General features: G+C 38.5%; 1 protein-coding gene and 1 pseudogene across 1 annotated transcript in view; both read right to left on the reverse strand.

The window, feature by feature from the left end:
• The window catches only part of LOC146463971 (uncharacterized), a 59,339-nt gene that overhangs the window by 21,229 nt on the left and 17,099 nt on the right, over nucleotides 1-21,011 (reverse strand). The gene's annotated exons all lie outside the window — the stretch shown is intronic.
• On the reverse strand, nucleotides 7,599-9,085 carry LOC146463973 (substance-P receptor-like; annotated as a pseudogene).

Below are 21,011 nucleotides of genomic sequence, written 5' to 3' on the forward strand. Positions count from 1 at the left end.
TTACAAAATTTGCATTTGATAAGGAAAACGAAATGAATTCTGGTAGTTGTAGTAAAATGACGCCATCATGAAAATGGCCTATTGTAGGCCCAGACATCCAGTGGCCAATCTCTGTTGTACACAACATGATAGAGCAATAGCCCTGCCTGGCCAACTAATTAAAATCTGTACTGCTGAAGAAAAATTTTATATGCTCAGCGAGTGCCCATTCAATTTGGTTCCTGCCATCACATCAACATTTATCAAAAGGTAAACAATTTAATACACAACTAGATCTATCCCTTGATGGGAAAAGTGCACAAAAACTTTCACACAAGAATGGATGATTTACAAGTTTATGAACTGCCTCAACAGGAACATCCATTAACAAAGTGATTCATGAGCCAAACTGTGTTTTCATCACATCTGTCATGATCTGTGATGGTAAATAAAAAGCTTACATCAATTTATTTTTTGCTACAGCTAAAACACAAGGTCTAACAGTAGTACAGTCCTTCTCAGATCTAAACGTTCCAGTAAAGGTTACACCCTCTGTGCATGGCTTTTGTGCCCAGGCAGTGGCAAATCTTAAAACACTCCTAAGTGAGGGTTCATAATTTAAGCAGATGGGGGCCTATGATGATTTTTAAATTTTTCCCTAAGTTCACGTTTTGGATAATGCTATTGTTTGATGAGGTCAGGTTTACGAGATGCTGAATTGTCCAGAATTTGCAAGTCTGATTACCACATCAGGATTCATCGAGCACACAAAAGCAGTGACTGAGGGGAAGCTGGCTGGAAAGGAATAATCGTGCAGGTGGCTGAGATGCCATTACCGATGGCGGTTCTATAAAATGGAATATTTTCAAAGATTTCATGACAAATCAGACCAAGAAATTTAGAAGACGACCGTGACTAGCTCACTATGAAATTACGAAGATAAAGAATAAAAAGAAATGCATGGAGGGTTTCTCATGACATAGTGTTGCACATTCACGATGCACCTGTTGTCAGATTACATAAGGGAATTTGTAACAGAGAGGGAGGAGGAGGCAGGTTTTTTTTTTTTTTTTTTTTTCAACAGGACCCAGCTAATCATGATTACTTTAAGGCATCTGAAAGTTCAAAAAATCATGTACCTGGCTATAATTATTATTTTGCAAAAATTTGTGGCTAGAGTTATACATGGAATTTGTCAAAGACACCTGCGAGGTTAAGAAAGAGCAACAGTGTGCTTCATGTGAAAATGGTTGGCTGGCTCCATGATGGGCAGAATTCCATGCCCTTTTCTGGATAAGGAGAAGTTAAAGTACAGATTAAAATGTCTTTGAATCTCCGGCTACTTCTTTAGATGGAACAGCGTGACCAGTACTGTTGATGACTTTATGCCTAATTCCTTCAATGAAGGAAAGCTGAACACAGCGACAGAAATTGCAGACTTTTCTCTTACCTTAGTTTGTGGTTTCTGAGGAGCTAGTGAAAATGTACCTAGACCATTCAAAACATCTCCATTTTTCCAAAGATTTGCAAAGTCAAGCAACCATTGAGAAGCGATGAAACAGAGAATGAGGATAACAATTGGAAAGAGTTACTACTATCTGGAGAGTTAAAATCTCTTTTTTTTTTTTTTAACTAAACACTCTCTTGAAAAAAAACTCCCTTCCATACAAGAAAAAAATTGAAAAAATTAAAAGATTGTGCTAATAACTAGTCATCTACAAGAAGCAAAGGGGACAGACATTAGCGACAATGAAAGTCCCAGGCCGGCGTCTTTTACAAACTAACAAACCCACATCTGATGATAATGATAAAAAGAGGTGGAGACGACACTGTTGTTGTGGGTGAAACATGGTGCAGTGAAACTGAGGGGATGCTGAGTGAGAATGATGATAGTGGGTGTGAATACCATTGCCGGCAAATAAAAAGTGCAGCACTAGAAGTGGACACACTGCAATCAATAATTATTGGTAAATCGCTTAACCCTAAATAGTATAGAAAAGTGCTTAGAATATTGTTAGTTGTTAACTGGAAGGGGTATTTTGCAGAATGCAGAACGCCGAATGTCACATTTTATGCCACCTATAACAGTTTAGCAGTAAGGTTACCATATACCTTTAGGGGTCTTTCGCGTCCAAGCGATGTAGCATGTCCAGTTTAAACTGTAGATATGTAAACCCCTATATCAAATTAAAGGTTATAGAGCTGGCTGTCAAACTATACCAAGAATTTTGAAATTAGATGAATTGTCGAATTTTTTACCACCTCTAACCTTTTAAAGGCTACAAGTCAAGTGAATTTTGTTTTTCGCTAATTTAATTTGCTCCTCAGCGCAAAAAAAAAAAACATATCTGCGTTCTGTGATATTAGATTGCAGTGAAAAGTTACAGGACATTTTCGAAATACGATTAAAGAAATGTGAAGTGATCATATAAAAATCACTCGGAGAAAAAATATTTCAAAAGAAAAAAATTTGCGACACGTCTTTGTTCCTTATATGTTAAACTAGCTACTGTCCAAAATTGAAGGTAAACAAACAAATTCCATTTGAGTTTTAGCAAGTGCCCCCTTCAAGTAAAAAAAAAATAATCCAAGAAAACAGCGCTAAAAACTCGACAATTCATTTTATTTCAAAATTCTTGGTATAGTTTAATAAGCCGGCTCTATAAGCTTTAATTAATTTGATTTGGGGGTTAGGTATCCACAGTTTAAACCGGATGCTCTACATCGCTTGGACGCGAGACACCTATTAAGCAACGAACAAAGTTATGAAGGTCTAAGCACATTTCTTTTCTGTTTAGGGCTAACACTGATTATACAGACGGCTAGCTTTAATTTGTTGTTATGGCAGCCATTGCATTAAAGGACTTCTCTAGATTTAACATTCGGTGTTTTGTAAAATACCCCTGCCGCTTGAAAATTAAACCTTAATTCTACTCGGCCTCATGCAAATAAAAATACTATCTGCTATACAATAAAAGTGAGGTGTCCTCTTGAAACCCACAAACCCATTTCAGCAGAACTGACATTCTTAAAGCTACATGGATGTGAGTGGGAGGTACAAAAAAATATCAAAACATTATGTACACTGTACAGGAAAATATTCAGGACGGGATTGGCTATTCATCGAGTTTTGATAGTTTTCTTCACGCTCAAAGTAATATTTTGTTGTTATTATTCTTTTTAGTTTTAAAGATGATTGAGGCGAGCTGTCACTGTCTTAGGCAAATTTTGTTGATCAACCATAAACCTCAGAGAAAAAGGCTACACTATAACCATGAAACAGACTTAAAATATAATGTATCCTGGAGTAATAAATGGAAAAAAAACTGTGATAATTCATAACAATCAGAACAGAGATAAACTAAACGACGATCTTCAAAAATTTGCACAAACAAGCGAACAAATTTTGCGTACTTTTGATGTTATGATGAAAATGAGGTCACACTAATGACTAATTTTACATTCGCTTTTAACGTTCTTTGAAAAGACATATCCTATCCTTTAACATATTTGTGTTTGTTCTCTGTGAAGATTGTCAGAAATAACTGCAAAAATTAGAAATATATGAGAGAAAAAATTGTCAGCAGTTTATGCTAGCTAACGATAAAAAAGTGTTACGAGACGTTTGTTTCACTGACTATTTTACCTGAGAATCAAAATTTCTTACATGAAGCAAAAAGGAATGAGATTAGAAAATAAAACTCCAGGGGAAATAACGAACATGGACCGAAAAATGAGCTCAAGAGACTTTTCTGAAGTTAGCAGTAGCTTAAGTTAAACAATTTTTGCAGTGTGAACACTGCAAAAAAATAACAGAAGTCGACAGCAAAAGTCGACAGCAAAGTTTTGTCAACAAAATCACATATAAGACTTAAGCTTAAATATACTCGCCTCTTTGGAAACAACCAGTCCTTTTATTCCATTGCTGATTTTTTCGTTCGTTTTACAACGTTAAATGAGCAAAAAGTTTCACTTCAAGAGGAAAAATCCAACGTTTCTTCGAGGATCAGATCCGCTGTTTATAATGTGCCGCCTCTAGAACAGTCCTTTTTCGCCGCTATTCGCCTTGCTCTTTTTCCCGCTGTTGGAAAGCAAAATTGGACCAGATTAGAAAATAAAAGGCCAAGGGATCGAAATAATGAACATGAACCGAAAAAAAAAATGAGCTAAAAGGACAACTCTGAAGTTAGCAGTATTAACTGCGTGTCAACACAGCAAGAAATCAATTTATTGCAAAACAGCCGCAAACGAGCAAAGTTTTGTCTACAAAATCACATGAATATCGAATATACATGTACTTGCCTCTTCTGAGAATAGCCATTCCTTCCATTGTTGATTTTTGTCGATAGTTTTACAACGTCAAGTGGACGAAACGTTTCACTTTTAGAGGAAAAGTCCAACGTTTCGTAGCGCCGGATCGGAGTAAAATGGTTTCACTTCAAGATTCTGATGACGTGCCAGTCAATTTGTTTCCTCCACCGCTAGACGTCTTGCTGTTTCTCCCGCTGTAGGTCACATAAATTGACTTTGTATTTTGTCGCCTTTAAAATTATGTTTTACTTTTCTTTTTCTAAAACGCAGTTGGCGATGCAAGTTCCCGCCGGAAAACAAGAAAAACGCGGGTTGCCACACAGGTTGACTGTGGCATTTCACAATGGCTTACATAGAGGGGCGGAAGGACGTACGGACGTACGCCGGACGGACAGTGACGTCATAACCAAGCCAAAATTTCTCGCGTTCACGGGTTACCAAATTCTCTTAGCTATGGGGCTCCGCTGCGCGCCTGCGGCGCGCGCGAGAGCTCCGCTAAAAAATGATTCCGACAGATTATCCACAGTTACGTATCACGAATTATTGTCACGGATACCGTTTTCTTCTAAATACATCTAAAAACCGATAACTTAAAAATCCTGACGTTTGCTTACTAAAAAGGTATATATTTCCATGTAAATGACAGCTGATAGTCGCTTCTCTGGTGTTAAGGCATAAAAACTAATTTAAAAAGATATGTTTTCAGCAAGGATTTAAAATGCTGCGGTGATCTAGATTTCAGTATCGCAAGAGGTAAAGCATTAAATTCCACAGTGCGGGAGCCGTGGCGGCCAAAGACCTTTCACTAAATGATCGCAACATTTTTCCCACGAGGGAAGTCTAGCCGAGAATTCCATTATTTGAGCGTAAGTGATAGGCAGATTGTTTCCTTATTGATAGGTAAACACTTGAGTATACTCCTGTAGCATTGATGGATATCGCGCTGTCAGCTCAATAAGCCAATCAACCGTTTGTATTTTTATTTGACTATATATATACTCCTGGAAGGTTCTAAATTTTCCTCTTTCTGTTATATCTTGACAGAAATGCATGTTGAGTCTTGAGAATCAGAAAGATATAACTGTACAAGATAAATCCTATTCGTATATAGACCTCTCATGCTCTAATTATTGTGCTAACTGTAAGCACCTCCTAAATTTTTAAGAAAGCTTTTAGCAAGAAGTTTTCTTTACGAATTCTTAGTCTAAGACGTGCCTTTAATTTGAGAAAGCAAATATTTTTTCACCTAGCAAAACCTTAATAGGTCCTGCGAAACACCAACAGATCATAACTCCCAATATAACCAACCCAAATTGTAAGCCTTGATTCTTTAGCTATCTAGATTTACTTACTGCAGAGATGTGTTTTAGTTTTAGTTCGTCCACTTGTCCTCAGGAACCTCAACTGAATAGATCAATTCGGCTGTAATGTTAAATAGGCACATACACGAAATCTCAGTTTACAAAGGTCGGTTGGTATCAGTTAAAACGTAAACCGCAACACTGCATTGAAATTTACCAAAATACCGAAACCGTAGTTACAAATGTGGAATATGCCGTCATCAAGACTTTAGGTCCGGCATTCCGATCCATTAGAAATGTGACCTTATGTATTCTCATAAACATGTACGTCGATGTTAATCAATCATCGCACTGGTAATATAATATATACTGCACTGTTTCTAAGACTGTTCATTCAGAAAAAAAAAAAAAAACAAAAACAAAAAGCCGCACACACGCAATCACGTGAAGGATTGATTATTGAAAAATTCCATCAAATGTATTTCTCCGTTGTTCTGATTTAATGACCAATGGCTCCTTTCTTGGACTAACACACAAAAATCCATAAAATCAATGAATTATGACAATTAAAGCCGGTTGTAGATAAAAATCGAAATAACAATTATGGTCGACCACAAGGCCATATGTTTTTTCTCATGTACAGCTGTATGGATTGCTGCAATTCAATATGATGTACGATTGACAAGTTTCAATAGCAAAGTATATTTTTTCAATCATGGTTTATATTGGTTTGTTAATAAATGTCATTGCGTCTTTTAGACGAATTACAACATATTAACAAGAATAACAAAAAAAAAAAATGATTTAACTGGTTTTTTTTTTTCCCAATAATTCGAAAACATTACTGCTGATGGGGCCGAGCTACGAGCTACCCTAAATGTATTACAAGTATAAATTTCTAGAAACTAGAATTTCTAGAGAATAGCCACAAAGCCTTAGGTTGCGTTCGATTGACCTTATTCCGGAATAAGAATAAGCGGAATAGCCGTTAAATTTCTCAAACACCATCGCTAACTCATGTGAATTTGATAGCCGTCTTGTACTCCAGTAACTCCTAAAACCTCTTATATGGGATTTCTTTTCATCGTTGTATTTATTCCTATTCCGGAATAGGATCAATCGAACGCACCCTTAGTTTCACTCGAGTCAACAAAGACCAAAACCTACAATATCAACAAGCTCACCTTTTATCCATGTTGTGCAGTAGTTGCACGCACACACGAGCAGACGAGGTGAGACAAACTGAGTGACACGCGAGTGCCACGTACACTTATCTGAATAAAAATCTTATCACCTCTTTGCTTGTCGCAGTCACATTGAATGGAAATTTCCTGCTTTCTCATTGAAGGCACAAGGCGCTCTAGCTAGCCAAGAAAACAATCAGAAATAATACTTCTCCATTTCCTAGGCTAATGAAAAAAATTTTAAAAGCAGGTAGTTTTTATAAGCAGACAGCCTTTTTCAAAAAGGCGTAAATTACCTTTGTAGCATTGATGGATATCGCGCTGTCAGCTCAATAAGCCAATCAACTGTTTGTATTTTTATTTGACTATATGATTATCGCCTTGATCTACATCGGCAGTTCGTGCATCACACCCATTGCTTTTTGCCTGGAACTTTACTTAAGATCACATTTTTTATCGCGTCAAGTGGCTGGTTTTGAACAGTCGTCTGCACAATTACATATTTCACGGATAATAATAAACCTCATCGGCAATTTGTCGGCTCATTTCACATTTGTCTTTTTCCCAACTGATTACTGTCATGAAGATAATAGAATCTATGGTTTTGTCTTATTTACATCGTCAATATAATCTCTGATTAAGTTAAACTCCGGCCTGTTTCAAAAACTTCCTTCGTTAAGCAGTCGGATTTTTTCCTTTTTTTGCATCACCTGTTCCTAACAGAGATAACTTTAGACTTTTTATTTATAAAGAAACTATTTTAAGGTTTAATTCCCATTACCTTAATTATTTCAATGGTGAGTTAGGTGATAAATTGCTCTCGGTTTCTAATAGAACGGCACAAGCAAAAGATATCATATAGCGAACAAAATTTATCAATTGTCTACCTTGTGTATCTTTATTCTTCTCCAGTCATCTCCACAATATACATTAGGAGAATAAAGGTATTAAAATAACAGAGAAAGGGCCAAAAATAGAAAGACTAATACTAAGACCTAAGGATGAAGAAAAAAAAAGGATCTTATATTATTGGTTTTCAATGGAGGGATTATATAATATGCGTAATAGAACATAAACACACATACATAGACACGGAACAAAACTATTAGTTAGGGCAACACTTCACTTCCTTGTAAATACCTGAAAGTAGATTACCACTATAACATGTACCAACATTCTAAAAAGGGCAATAATTTAAAGCTTTTGTCTTTACAATTTTCAAACCCTCACGAAGTTTGCTGGGTAAGTTGCCTCGAAGTCGATCTTGCTGTCCGCGTAGGCACTTTCAGTTCTATACCATTAGTATGAAACCTCCTCGACCATAAGCAGTTAATCAAATCTTTCAATCCTTGGCGATACCTTTCACTTAAACTGATATAAACGCATGGGTTCAGGGACGCATTCGAATACAAAATTAATCTAGAAGCTAAAAGCAATTTGCCCATTCCACATGGTAGATGCCAGCTCCATGCAAAATAATAAACAAATGCTGATACAGTTAGTGGAGTAATGCACAAAGCGAAAAGAAAGACAATGATTAAAATCTTTTTCACTATCGCGGCGTCTTCTCTCTGTCTTTGTCGCCTCAGCGTTCTGCTTTCCCCAAGCTTTCGTTTTTTCAGCTCCATTAAAATAAGTGCATATAAAGTAAGAACTACAGAAAGTGGTAAGTAAAATTAAAAAGACTGAAATAAATATGAAGTAACGCTCTTGTGTCCGCTGTGGGTCAAACTTCGGTGCCCAGGTAAACGTGCAGTACGCCTTGTTGTCTTGCATAGTAAGTCGCGCAGTATAGAAATACGGACCGTGTATACACATAGCAACGATCCAGATAATGGGAATTAGCACTTTCAAAACCCTTGTTGTTATAAGTGGTGGGCGAAACGGGAAAACCACTCCTCGATATCTGTCGATGGCAATAACCACAAGGCTTTGAATGGACACCGCGGTAGAAATGTCTTGAAAGAAGTAGACCAACTTACACAGGATCAAACCCGTTAGTCCGTCTAGCAGCCACCTTCGAGGGCCAGTAAAAATAAAAACGAATTCTCGTGGAACAGCAAAAACAGATATCAGAAGATCAGAGGCGGCCATGTTAGCAATAAGAAAATTCGTCGTAGTCCACATTCGTATATTTTTCAAGACGATGGCGATTACAGCTAAGTTTCCACAGAGCGATATTATCATGATTAGGGAATAAACCAATGCCTTGATACATTTTACAGATGTGCTTTCAGGGTACAGCTCACAATTCTTGACTTGGATTGAGTTAAGGCTTGTTTGGTTTTCAGTGCAGTTCAATAAACACATGGCAGGAACGGTTGATCTTTCCCAACTGACTATGCTAAAGAAGAGCTTCAAAGTACGGTCGGGATGTGTTTATATATCTAATGAATCGTTGCCGTGTATGAAAAGAGCACCTGCGGCTAGGTAATAATGATTTGTGGTTTTTATTCATTCGCGGGCATATGATAGACGGGAGTACTTAACCATAATCATTTTACGTCAGATATATTTCTACCTATAAGATTGACTTTTGTTATTAAGTTAATCAGAAAAACTAACGCAGAGAGATTTCGACGTTTCGATGACATCCTGTCAGCCGAGTTCAGTTTTGTCTACTTACTTATGTAAATTTTCTTCATTTTCTTGATAATGATGACAGGATGTCATCGAAACGTGGAAATCTCTCTGCGTTAGTTTTTCTGATTAATTTAAGATATATTTCTAGATTATTATTTTGGAACATACACACCCTCTCGCGAAACGCCCCTCGGGGACTGGGCGCGATGAGAGGCGGCTGTATTTGCAAGCTATGGTGATCATTTTTCTTAGAGAATGATAATGGATAGCTGGGAGCTAATTCAGATCTTCGTCACGTCTCTTTCGCGCTGAAGACATTTAAAGCCGGTTGTAGATTAAAATCGAAATAACACTTATGGTCGACCAAAAGTTACTCTAGACTCTCGACAGGGTCTCGACATATCAGTCTCGACTCTCGACAATTTAGAGATGGACCATTTTAATTTTAAAAAAGGAAATAAGAGTGCTCCTGATAGAGCACTCAGATTTCTTTTTTCCGAGTATGGACAGTATAGCTGTGTCTCTATCTAGAATAATACATCATCCTCATTTATTCACTAGGCTGAAAAATATACCATGGCCTTTATTTCATATACCACTCGTTCGGCATTGAAATCCTAGCAGTATGCAGGATAGTTGTCCCATGGACCTAGTTTAATGGCCTTAGCTCCCACGAGCCTCCTGTAGCTCAGTGGTAGAGCATCCGAACTAGTAATCGGAATGTCTTAGATTTCCTTTTTCCGAGTATGCCTGTGTCACTTTCTAGAATAATACATCATTCTCATTCATTCACCAGGCTGAATAAATATAAATACCATCACATTTATTTCATGAATTTTGTATTATACCAGATGAGTAAAAAGGTTCAAATTTATGTTTTAATACAAGAGATAGATGGAAATGACGTATTTATGATATTTATGACATGAAACACAGAGGTGAATTATTACACAAATAATTACACAGCTGTTTTGTCTGTTGAAATTAAATTAGGATAAAAATTACAGTTTAATTTTTCATTTGGTCTAACAGGATCGTACGAGTAGAAAGGCTTGCTCGAGTTTTTCTTCTCTTGGCCAACTGTGCATGATTTTTTTTCTCTCTTTTGCTGTGCAGGAATTTTTTTTGGTAATTTGCCAGCCCCCCCCCCCCCCCCCCCCTTCTCTCAAAAATAAAATGGTCCATCCCTTATTCTCTACTCTCGACGGTCCTCGACTCTCGACAATTACCAAGCCGACATATCATTGGATAAAATGGTTAAACCTATCAAATATTAACTAGTAAAGACTGAAATAACCGTATGGCTTGCTTGCACAATAATGGTCCCTAATTGTGCAATCTGATGCGCTGTACTTGTTGTACCGGCTTGTAAAACGTAAGCAAAACAACCGGGAGCAAGAGGATCCGAGTGAAAACGAAACACTGCAGAGGTCCGCAAACACTTTTTTCACCGATTATTGCGGCCTAAAATTTATAAAAAAAAAAAAAAACGCATACCGCTTAGTGTTAAAAAACCGCAGTACCGCAGGTTAAAATAAAAATTTTCGGAAAATAGCATCAACGCAAACCCTTACGCTCCCCCTCCCCCTGGGGGGAGGGGGTCTGAGAACCGCAACTCGGCTGCCCAGCAAAACGTAAAAAAACCCGCAATACCGCATCGAAATTTAACAAAATACCGAAACAGTAGTTACAGATGTGGAATATGCCGTCATCAAGACTTTAGGTCCGGCATTCCGATCCATTAGCAGGTTTTTCAACTGTCTTGTAGAGTAGCGGACATACTTTTCAAAGCAACGGACGTGAATGTTTTCTTGGCGCTGTAAGGCGCCTCGCGAGCGGCGAAGGCGCAAGCACCTAGGGGGGTCTGGGGGGCATGCTCCCCCAGGAAATTTTTAAAATAGAATAGTCAGAAACGCCATTTCCAGCGTTTCTGGAACCAAGGAAACAGTTTCCTGGGCAATGCTGGCGCTCACTAGATTCTCTGTAAAAAGTAAATTACTGGAGAATGAAAATGGTCAGTTGGTAGGGGGAGGGGGAGGGAGAATGGCAACAACAGAATTTTCATTGGCTTTATGATGTTCATGAGATGCCTTAGTAAGAAAAATGTGTAATACAGTAGTAAAAAAAAAAGTACCGAACTTGGGATGGCAAACGACCGGACGAAACGTCCGGCCTCCGGCCTCAAATGAAAACCCTGCATTAGAAATTTGATCGTATGTATTCTGATGAACGTGTACGTGGATTTTAGTAAACGTAAGATCATCGCACTGGTAATATAATATATTTTGCACTGTTTCCAAGACGGTTCATTCAGCAAAAAAAACAAACAAACAAACAAACAACAAAAACAAAAGAGCTGCACACACGCAATCACGTGAAGGGTTGATTAATGAAAAATTCCAGCAGATGTATTTCTCCCTTTTTTCTGATTTAATGACCAATGGCTCCTTTCTTGGACTAACAGACAAAAATCCATAAAATCAATGAATTATTACTCTTGACAAGTTACTGTCGCTTCTCGACAGGGTCTCGACATATCAGTCTCGACCCTCGACATGTTAGGTAATTGCCCACCCCCCCTCCCCCAACTCAAAATTCCGTTCATTCTGCTATCTGTTTTCAGCATACTATTCTGTTAATTTTGAAAACCAGAATAGGTCTTAAAAGAACATGAACACCGTACATTCCGTGTATTTGGCCTATTCCGAAATCACGAGTCTCGAAGAATGCGCCCTTATGCCGCCAATACCAGGCATAAACCGGAAAAGAAAACTATTTAACTAGAGCAACAACATTAAAACTCCGCGCGGATTGATTTTGTTTAACAGCCGTCGATTCGCCATCCGGTTTTCTTAAGCTAAGTATCATTAGAAGGCTAAATTAGTGCTTACGTAGGGATCAGGGATTTGTTTTACAAGTGATAGTTGCATGCATACCTGGTGAATTTAAAGCAAACAAGTTACATGCTTCAGCAAGGAGTGAATGGGACGTGAAGCACACGTGTAACATATTTGTAACATTTACACGGGCGTGACGTGTTAATTTCGTGAGAGACAACTGATATGAGAAGTCTGCAACACAGGATATCCCATGCACGGGTCTTAATCGATAACATGACTGCGTTGTTGGCTTAAGTTCAACTTTACAGCAGGTTTTTTAAGCGATACACCCGTCAATTGCTTCAAAGGATGACAAACTTGAAGCTGAATTTTCTGGGTAAAACCATCAAGCCCGTTACATCAGTGAAGGACTTGGGAGACATCGTGGATTCCCACTTGACATCTAATGACTGCCATATTTAGTAAATTAGTCTCGCGAATATTACTTCAGTTTACGCCCTTGTAATCAGTAAACTTGTGTATTGCTCAGCCGTGAGGTGTAACACATCTGCTACATGTAAACACTATTATTACTATTTTATTACTATTTTATTTTTATTTTGTGACTATTCCTGTAAAGTAGCTGGTTAGCTAAGTGTTTAGTCACGTTCATAAACTTATTTATTTACTTACTTACTTACACAAAGAAGCTGGCCATTGGCTACTCAAGGGAATTTTGTCCAAAAAGCTAGGTGTATTTTTGTAAAAGTACGATTTTAAAATGCTTTTAAAATCCTCTTTAAACAACGTGTACAACAGAGGATTGATAAGAGAGGTGACAAACCTAATAAAGAGGACAATCGTATTAACAATCTGTGGAACATGGATCGCAACAGTCTCGTCATAGAAACAGATAGAAAATTCTACTTAGAACGTACGGGTGGATTATCATCACATAACGCTCAAAAGTGACAATCACCAATTGCAGTATCGTGGAAAAGGCGATAAACCGAGATGCAAGATCCATGGCAATGCAAGCAGCAATATTGTCTGCAAATGGCATGAGATTGCAGGCAAATATGAAAGGAACTGCAATCAGTCATGATATTAGATAAGACAAGGCCAGACATGCTAGATATAAGTTGGTAGTTGTTCGCAATTGCTTGTTTCTGTAAACCAAAACAATTCCCAGTGAATTGGCGGTAATGATGAGACAAGCAAGGACGCCCAAAAACACAAGAGGGAGATTGATGTCACACAAAAATGGAATATGTTTGTTGGTGGCATTGGACTGTTTCATTGTTTTGTTGAACATGTCATCATTGTAATGATCTGGAATGCTACCATTAAATAATGTGTTGTTCATGATTGAATATGACAGCGTCCGTTTTATAACTAGCCCCTTTGTTCCTTGATAACTTAATCGTCTTCAGGCTAGTCTTTTTTCCTGGGCCCGTACAGACCTTTGTTTACGTTATACCAATGTTTCTGAGCCGTGTCGCAAAACCTGGTAGTTTGTTAAAACAAGCCGTATTGAAATTTCAAATTAGGCTTGTTATCTTCCTTTACACTGAAGGAAAATCATATCTCTGCAAGTTTTCAGGGACCAGTGATAAACCTTAAATGAGTTAATCAGTTGTCATTAATAATTTTTCAACCGTGAACTATGGATCGAAATGCAAGAAACGGACCAGGATGCATTAGTGCAGTGTTTCAGCGGGAGCCCATTCTGTTTATCATCTGGGTGAGAAAAAACTGGCGCGGTTTAAAGTTCTTGAATCGAGGATAAAATGTGTCTTCCAACGCAAAATCGTAAATTTAAAGACTGCGTCTTTGTAAATTTTATTTAACTCTGGAAATTTCTTGCTTGAGTTTTCAATCTTCTCCTATAGGGTGTTGAATAGAGTCTTGGTAACCCATGATGACGTTCTTAAACAGATGTTAATTTCAATCAAGGACCGCATACCAATATGCGAAAATACCCCGAATTAGTTATGAATAATTTATTAACGAATTTACCAAACTCGACTATGGCTAACCACTACAGTAAATGCATCACAGAGGGAAATGTTTATGGTCTTTTCCCTTATCCTATGCAACCAAAAACTGTGAAATTTCTTCCCAATTACAAAGGATTGTCAGCAATCCATACGACCTTTCGGTTTTGTCGCGTAGGTCCAAGGGTTGAAAATCCGACAACGTTCATAATAATTGAAATGCCCATGTATTTTCTCCGCGTCGGTTCGTCCCAATAGGTTTAGGGCATTCAGTGATCAGTGTTTAAAAGTACACTTTCTTTTATAAAAACCATTATTATAAGAACGTTGAGGCTGAGCTTACTAAAATTTAAGAACATACTAAGAACATTACACAGGCTGATAGTCCCTTAAGAACATTTTTATTTTGACCAAACGTTTTTAAAATGAACAGCATAAATACGGATAACATAACAGTCTATACTCTGATTGTCCAATTAACCCAAATAATTGGTTTCTTGGTCACGTCCGCATATATTTATTGAAATACTATAGCAGGTATCTCACAACATCTTAAGAACTTCCCTAGTTCAAATTTTAAAACGCTCAATATCGTCCCCAAAATTAGGCGTTCGTATTAAAAAAGTAATAAATAAATAAATAAATAACTGTAGTGCCGCGACGAAATTTCCTGATACTTAGCGGCCTCAAGCTTGGAATTCAATTGCTCAGGAACTTAGCGTAAGAGACCCGGATTTCTAACCTTGTCGCTCAATAGTCAAACCTCAGTTGTTCCGTTATGAGTAATGGCTTCAACAAGTTTTCAATAATCTGTCCACAAAATCCTGCAACGCGATCATTCAAATGAAAGCTAGTGGGCAGTGCTTTTCGTAGCGATCGCTTTTCGGTATATTAATTATTTTCCGTTGTTATGAACTCTGGCACGACATGATTTCATTGAACAATGAACTAAGTCTCAACGTCTCCTAAGTTTTCAATTTGTTCCTCCCGCTATCATCAAACCAGTCTGTTGTTTGCACTAGGGCTTAATGGACATTTCTAACAAGGTTCCCCGATGGCTTGAATCGACTTTGTGTCAATGAGAAGTTTAAGATTAAAATTTCTGATATTTGTCGGTCTTGCTATTTGAGCTGTCTTACAGTTTATACTGTGGCTATTAGATTAATTATAAAATCGCTCTTGCATAAAAGAAACAATATTCTCCATGTAAATATATTCTTCTAGAGAAAAGCCGATGGGAAAATAAAGGCAACCTGAAATTACTGAAATGACAAGTCATGTAAAATGTGTTAGTCAAGTTTATCTTTCAACGAGCGAGAGAAATCGAGGCGAATCTCATCATGATTCAAGGAAGTATGCCATCTTGAAACTAAAACTGTAAAACCCTTCCATGCGCCATCTGGTTATGAAGATTCCCCTAGCTAGCCGTAACCTAAAGCGATATTCCATTTAAAATCAAAATAGCAAAGGAAGACACTTATATTATAATTCCGCGACTGCAAGGAGTCATATACACGAATTTAAATTAAAATAAATGCGCGGGCTCGCCAAACGTTCTTTCGTTTAAACTGTAACACTGCCGGACTAAAATTCCAAGTCAATAAACTGAAAGACAAGGTCATTTACGAAGAAAATGTGTCAGAACTTACCTTCTTTATTTGGATCTTGCGTTACCAATGTAACTTAAAAGAAATGTGAAAACATTTCCAATGTCAATTAAACGCTGTTTTGCTTCTTTCTAGTGGCTTGTTCAGCTACAATTTCAACACCAATGTCATTTGCTTCAAAAATTAGTGCTCTCTAGCTAGCTAGCCAACGTTGCATCTTATGTTTCTGTTAAAATGCAACTGAAGTGAAGTTGTGACAGAATTTATACTGATGTGCGGTTTCTTTTAATTGTAAAGAAACTGGCTTTTTTAAACTCCCCCGGTTAAAAAAAAAAGAAACCAAGCTTTTAAAAATACATTATCTGAGTGGTCATTGCAATTACATGCATTGAAAATCAAATGCTTGATTCTGATTGGGTTACAGGTGTACCGGTGACAGCAGTGAGTTGAAGTTAGTTGGGGCTTTTATAAAGGGAATAAATATTCAAATATTCAAGGTGAATGACTGGGGTGTGTTTGTTATTTTATTCAAAGCTTTAAGACAATCTTGTCAAAGGTCCTTTTTTATTCCCTGACAACCTTGTCTTAAAATTAACAATCGGCTTTGCAGTGTAAATATTCATGCTGTTTTTCCTCCATTTCATTGTCTTCTTCCTATGCCCATGCATGAACTGACCGTTAAAAAGGAAATATTCTACTGGGAATCAAATATCAGCGTGCTATCCATAAACAAAACAATGGCATCGCAAGGGAAAAGCGAGACCCTCGCACTTCTGTACTGTAAAACCACGGATCACTCATTTCCTTTTACCACGTACATGTATAAACTGGAACTATGGAAAGAAAATATAAAATACAAATAATAATTGCCGAAAAATGTGAACATATGTCGTTAAATCTTTCTTAACGAGAATCACACTTGAAAAACACGAAGTCACTATTAACCACGTTTCAACTCGTCCGGCTAAGTGAAAAACTCTTTCATTTGGTCATGGTTTGAAATGGTTCGCTTGAGAGAATTCTAACCGTGTTTATATTTGTAAAAATATCCGTATGAAATTAAGAAAATAACAAAACATCAAATTGATATATCTTCGATCCACGATTTTAACTCTACCGAATTTGCAGATAGTCTCATTGGAGATAAGTCAGTATGAATAAAACTAAAAATAGCGCAGATTTCTCCTGCCACGGACCCGCGGTCGTAATAGGGAGCTTAAGCACGAGAGACGCCGTGGTCAGATCCGCGAATGCCTGGGTCTGACGTCGTCGCGCTCCTGCCAAATTTTAATTCGTTAAGCACGGATGCTGTTTTGACAGGACGCGTCCATTCTCAATTCCTGATACACTTTTGTATCTGTTCTGTTATGGCCAGTTTTAAAGAGTTTCGTCAGATACTACGATGCTAATCTTATTACTGATGAGGATTTTAGAATCTTGTACGAGTTGTGTTCTTCACGAAACCCGGAATTTGCTTATTTTTCGTACGATCGCTTTCACTTGGATAACATGAACGACGACGAATGCAAAGCCGAATTTAGAGTAAGGAAAAGGGATCTTCCAACACTGACTCAAGCTCTTAGGATTCCACGCTCATCTCAACTTTCTCAGAGGAGCGTTCTAAATGATATGGAAGGCCTTTTTTATGCTCCTGAAGCGATTTGCATATCCCTGTGGATATGGAGACCTCATTTACCGTTTTGGACGTCTAGTTCCCGTTTTTAGTATGGCTACAAATCATGTTCTCGATTACATTAACAATACTCACAGTCATCTTATAACACAATGGAATCACACACTGCTGAGCCCTCGTGCTTTAGAAGTATACGCAGAAACTATCCACGGAAAGGGGACTGCATTGGAGAACTGTTTTGGATTTGTGTACGGAACTGTCCGACCTATAGCTCGACCAGGTGAACACCAGCGTATCATGTATAATGGGCATAAGCGAGTGCACGCTTTAAAATTCCAGTCACTCGCCCTACCGATTGGACTGATTGGTAACCTATATGGACCAGTAGGTAAGTGAAAATTGTGTGTTTCTTTTGTTGGAATCCAGCCTGCAGGCTTACCTTCTTCTCTCTCATTGACTTCCCTCCAGTTCTTAAGAAGCCAGCCTACAGTGCAATCTTGTAAACAGATCCTGCTCCATTTTACTCTAAAATAGATTCTTAAGACCAGCCTCTCATTTTGAAGACTGAATAAAAACAAGCGGATCTAAATAATTTCGATGCAACAAGAAGTGTGAAGTAGTTAAAATAATAGTAATAAAAAATCATGCAAGGGAAATGGAATGTTCTCTCATCCACCTGTACCCTATATAAGTGTTATATCGTATGGGGAGATAGGGGTAATTCCACTCTAATGTTGCAACTTCAATCTTTACATAATAAAGCTGCAAAAATAATATTAGATTTGCCTATTGAATCATCTGCTAGTGAGGCCTTGAATAAACTGAAATGGAAAACTCTCGCAAGATGTAGGGCCGAGCATAGTGCAACATTTATCTATAAATGTTTGAATAACTTATTTTCTCATCGCTTTAATATTGAATTCAATAAGGATAAACATGATTTTAATACTAGATATAAAAATAATATCCGTAAGAGTGCATCTGGTAGGAACTGGGGGCATTGCAATTTGGACCTCGACAAATTTTGCCTCAAACGATTGGAATAAATTAGACCTTTCAATCAGACAAAGCCCTTCATTAGCTTGTTTTAAAAGAGTGTTAAGAAATGTAAATAGTCTTTAGTTTAATTTTTATATATTCATATATTAGTATTTACTTTTTTTTGTTCTTTTTTAATTTTTGAGGACTCTTTTGTAAATCACTCATTAGTGAAATTGATTTCCTCAATAAAGATTATTATTATTTATAAAGGTCATGCTTTCACATGGTATATTGACCCCTTATAATGCCAAAACCAAAAACATTATTCATAACCAAAGCCTGTATATTATTAGAAAATAGGTCGCGTGAAACAGATTGACTTAAACTCCATCTAAACAACAAATATCTTTCTGTAGGTTTATAATAAGATATTCTCTTTTTATTCTAAAGGGAAAGAGGCATGATGCCAGTGTAGCGAACGCACCGGTAACTTTAATTAAACTTCTATGACAGTTCCTTAACTGTAATTACACGTAATCATAACCAGTGATTTCTGACAGTCTGGATATAAAACTAACAACATAGGACAAGCGTCGCGAAACTAAATTAACATGAAGACCAACGGCTAACAACAAACTTTGGCGCGAAAACGAAATATTTAAATAGTCCGCGAGGGGACTGGTACTAAGCGATAAAGATATACCGCTGGAAGTATTGTTGCAACATCCCGGCCCCGAATTAGCAACCCGGGCTAATTCTAACTTAAAGCAACAAACTACCTATAATACACAGTTCATATTACGCAGTTCATCAGTTCATAAGCTCAAAGTTCTCCACAGGTAACACTTGAAATCAAGTCTCTGAAAATTGAACTCCTTCAAGCAGACACAACTTTCTGATGTCTCGTTTACACACGGATGATGCCGTCTTCACTTTCGCGCTACGGACATGGCCATTGCTGTCTGGGAAGACCTCCTCGACAAGACCCATCGGCCAGCGCCCTCGTGGTGCTTTCTCATCAATGACCAGGACTAAATCGCCAATAGCGAAATTACGGCGAGGGAAGTACCATTTCTGTCTTCTCTGAAGCACGGGCAAGTAATCCTTCATCCACCTTTTCAAGAATGCATTAGCCAGACACTGTGCTTGGCGCCAACGCTTGCTGTACTTGTCTTGGTCTGTGAAGACATCTAGAGGTAGGCAGCTGTTAGACTTGAGGAGCAACAGCTTATTGGGCGTCAACGGTTCTGGATCGTCCGGGTGGTCACTAAGGGGAGTCAACGGTCGATCATTGAGGATCTTCTCCACCTCGCACAAAAGGGTTGACAGTGTTTCGTCGTTGATCCGCTGCTCTTTTAGCAGGGCGGCGAGGATCTTCCGTACGGACCTTATCATGCGCTCCCAAATTCCTCCTTGGTGACTGGCTTCTGGCGGGTTAAAAAACCACTGGACGTCGTCCTTCCTAAGTCGGTTACACACATGCTTCTGATCAAGGCGCTCGAATGCCTCTCTCAGCTCTCGTTCCGCGCCGGTGAAGTTGGTTCCATTATCGCTGTGCATTGCTCGAGGCCCGCCCCGACGACCGACAAAACGCTGATATGCGCAGATAAAAGAGTCTGCCTCTAAAGAGTGCGCGACTTCAATGTGCACCGCCCTCACGGTAAGACATGTGAACAAGCAACCATAGCGTTTCACCTCACTTCGTCCTTGCTTCACAAACAGAGGACCAAAGTAGTCCACTCCCACGTGTGTGAACGGTGGGTCGAAAGGAGCAACTCTCGCAGCTGGGAGAGGGGCCATAATCTGTTCACCAGGACGAGCATTCCGTTTGCGACAATCGATGCATCTTGCCAATACTTTACGTACCGCAGAAAGCCCTCGCAGTATCCAAAATTTCTGTCTAATAGCAGCCAGGACATGAGCAGGACCGGAATGTCCCTGTTGGCGATGACAGTTCTGAATTATCAGGTTGGTCACGTGGTGTTTGCTTGGCAGAATAATAGGGTGTTTAACTTCAAAGGAGACTGAAGCATTCTCGAGGCGTCCTCCTACTCTTAATATTCCATCCAACACATAAGGGTTTAGATCGCGTACTGGGCTTGTACGTGGTAAGCACTTCTTCCTGCTTTCTGGTGCTGTTTCGTTAAGCGCATCTATTTTTTTCTGGAAGGCTTCATTCTGAACGACTTTGACAATGTCTTTCTCGGCGTCAATAACTTCCGGTACAGTCAGAGGCCCTCTGGGGACATGATGTTGAGCTTCAGGCTTTCGACTCAACATATACTTCTTAAATCTTGCCATCCAGGCAATCGCCTTACGTAGACTGTCCCAAGACGAATAGTGGGAAAACAGCAACTCTATCCCCTTTCCGCTGGCAATTAAATTCGCATGACCTGTCGGTTTCTTTATGTCGTTGTCGTCTCCAGACAAATCCGGCAAGTGCAAGGGTTGTTCGGGCCAAGAAGCTTCATCCTTTCGTAGGAACATTGGACCATGAAGCCAGAGATCCACTTTGTCCAGCTCTGAACCTTTCGCTCCTCTAGAGGCCACATCTGCAGGGTTAGACTCAGTGTTGACGTGTCTCCACTGTTTGGGGGTAGACTCCTCGTGGATCAT

The sequence above is a fragment of the Pavona decussata genome, unplaced genomic scaffold (genome assembly GCF_977016875.1).
Source record: "Pavona decussata unplaced genomic scaffold, jaPavDecu1.1 SCAFFOLD_170, whole genome shotgun sequence".
Taxonomy (NCBI): Eukaryota; Metazoa; Cnidaria; class Anthozoa; order Scleractinia; family Agariciidae; genus Pavona; species Pavona decussata.